The following is a 3,049-nucleotide window of genomic DNA, read 5'->3' on the forward strand; positions in this document are numbered from 1 at the left end:
TACACTTATACTCCTTAAACTACGTCATTCGTTACAAATACACCCTTAAAGTTTTAAAACTCACACTTACACTTCGTTTATGAGCATGAATTTTGGACTTTGAATTTGGGTTTGTGTGGATTTGAACAAATTTCAATATAATTTTATTCTATACTTTATCTAATTTTAAATTGAAAGCCTATCCAAACATAGGGTTACTCTCTTATACTATCAAATGGGAATTACAAACTTAATGTGTGCTAACTTAAATTATAAAAATTCGTCTTCTGCATTTTTTGGGTGCGATCATACCAACACTAATGCATCGGATCCCATCAAAACTCCGCAGTTAAGCATGCTTGAGCGAGAGTAACACTAAGATGGGTGACCTCCTGAGAAGTCCTTGTGTTTCACCCCTCTTTTAAAAAAAATTTTGCCCATCTGGGTTGGTTCAAGTGGTAAGAGCGGCTTATTACTTTAATGACCCTAAGGTCAGAGGTTTGATTTCCTCTTGAGAGTTTACCCCGGTGAATTATCAGTGGTGCGTCAATGGATGGGCAGCTTTCACCTCCCGAGTTTGGTGCTGCACTATAATATTCAAAGTGGCACAATAATGGCTGGAGTCCCAGGTTATAAAAAATTGTTATATCCTTTTATATTTAGTTAATATTGCTTCATTAATTAACACATGAAGCTAGTTTTTTTTTTTTTTTTTGTCATTCTAATCACTAGCTTGGCTGCCACTCTACGGTGGCAATCGCATGACAGCTAAATCTTGGCGTGCTTCTACTGCAAACGCAGGGCGCTGAAGCCTTTCTTCATGAAGTGGTTCTCTGCCAAGTGCAGACCCTCTTAAAAGTAGTTCTGGGATCACTTCAACCAAACAGCAGCACCAGCATAAAAATTTTGTAAACAATAAAAGAGCATTTCTGCTATTATTTTTTTAAGCCCAAATGGTGGATTTGATAGCATTTTATTCTCCCAAATTTCTTGATTTACTATTGTTTCTCACTTGGAATTTTGAATGGATAATTGGAAAGGTAGTGCAATATTATTTTATATGATATATGTTACGTGAATAGGTAAAAGTCGAAACAGAAAGTATATAAAGTGCATATGTACTATTTTGTTAATACATACTACTATATATCCAAGCAATGCAAGTATAATGCATTTTTGTTTTATAAAATTAGCTAATTAATTCATCAAATGCCTATCCTTTTATTTGTTCTAATAATATAATTAATTTGTAGTAGTAAGGGAATGTTTGGTGTGGTACAAATTGATGGTTCGACCACTTTTTCATCGTTTATTCACTCTAGAAGACATAGAGCTTTTGACAGATCCACAATTGACTTTAACCTATCTATGAATTGCTACACGTGGTAAAGACTTTTGCATATTCCTCTTTATAAATTTGATAAGGGCTAAGTGGCTAGTGGATCGGTGGATGTTGTCGACACCTTAGCAATCGTCAATAGAGACAGAAAACTTTTTGTTATGTTCACAAGTCTAAGACTTTCCCTTTGTTGCGTAACAAAAATATTACAAAGTAAGGAGTACTTTATGAAATTCTCTGCAAGGTTAAGTTTTTATGTGTGTTGTTTGTTTCATTAGTACTTGGTCGAGTGGCTACAAAAGTACTTTAAGAAACCATACGTTTCATTGTCTTCAAACCAAACTAAGGTGTTGCCTCCAATGGCTAAAGATGTAGGAAAATATTCTATAAAGGTCATTCCAGATGATGGTGAATGCACTATTAAACTATGAAAATTAAGAGTCTTTATCGCTCCAAATTTTATTAGCAGAAGGCTTCATTGAAGCATCATTTGTTGGGAATATTTTCCCAACCACTTGGTTCAATAGAATATATTCAAGGATGGGTTAATTCAGAATAACATATGGAACCCAAAGTACAAGTATCCAGATTTGTCCCACTTTCATTCTTATTTGCCTTCCCTTCAAAAGTAAAGGCTCGCACCCAAAAGCCAAGTGATTCCCCTCCATTTGCATTGCAAATTAAGCAATTTACAAGGCAATGGTAGATTGTTGAGGCAGTTTGTTGATGGCTGTTATAATGAGCCAACCCTATTGAATGCTTCATAGTAAATATCTTATTCAAACTCTCATTCAAGAGAGGAATTAGTTGTCTTCCCATACATTGGTCAATGCATTCATAGTTTCACAATAAATATCTCATTTAGTTATTTGCAATAAATTTAGAATTTATACTCTCATTCAAGAGCGGAGTTTTTCTTATTAAAAGAAAAATAAAGTGAATGTTGACCTTAAGGGGAGTAAATTTGCAAAGTTAATTTGATTCCCCTTATTTGAGAGAGTATTTTTAGGGGGTGTATTTATAGGTACTCATTTATTCTATCTCTTCCCAATAGTGAAGTTCTCCTATCATCTTCACCCGTAGATGTAGGCTATAAGTTGAACCACGTAAATATTGTGTCTATTTTTCACATTTCTCTTCATTATTTCTTATTTTATTAATTTTGATGCATCTACCTCCTAACAATGATAAAGGAATCATCAAGTTTTCAGAGGATGGTGTGTACTAGAAGGTGAAAGACACTGGCAATTTCACTACAAAAAATAATTAAGGTTATTAGTAACGGTTTAAAATCGTCACTAATAATCCAAAACCGTCACTAATACTTATAAGTGATGGTTTGGCCATTATTAATGACAGTTTCAAATTAGTCACTAAAACGGCAGTGATTAATACTTATTAGTGACGAATTTTAAAATTGTCATTAATAATGGAGTATTAGTTAAGGTTTTATTCTGTCACTAAATGCCTAAGACCATCAATATAAATTCTACATTTTCTTGGTTGAAAATCATCACTAAATGTCAACACCTTTATTTTAATTAGGCCGTTTTGGGAAGACCCGGTGTAATAAAAGTTGACTTCGAATTCCGAAAATTGGAGGACCCTATTAGAAAAACTTGGTATTTTTAAATCGAGTCCCGGTGTTTTTACCAAGCCTTGGTTTGTTTTCAGTGAGTCCTAGTACGTTTTCACCAAGTTCCGGGCATTTTAGGAAAAAATGGAGTCCGA

The 3,049-nt window shown here is 34.0% G+C and overlaps 1 pseudogene; it reads left to right on the forward strand.

The window, feature by feature from the left end:
- The first annotated feature begins 277 nt into the window (after nt 1-277).
- LOC131154740 (5S ribosomal RNA) lies at nt 278-396 on the forward strand (annotated as a pseudogene).
- Nucleotides 397-3,049: the final 2,653 nt, after the last annotated feature.

Source organism: Malania oleifera, chromosome 4 (genome assembly GCF_029873635.1).
Source record: "Malania oleifera isolate guangnan ecotype guangnan chromosome 4, ASM2987363v1, whole genome shotgun sequence".
NCBI lineage: Eukaryota > Viridiplantae > Streptophyta > Magnoliopsida > Santalales > Ximeniaceae > Malania > Malania oleifera.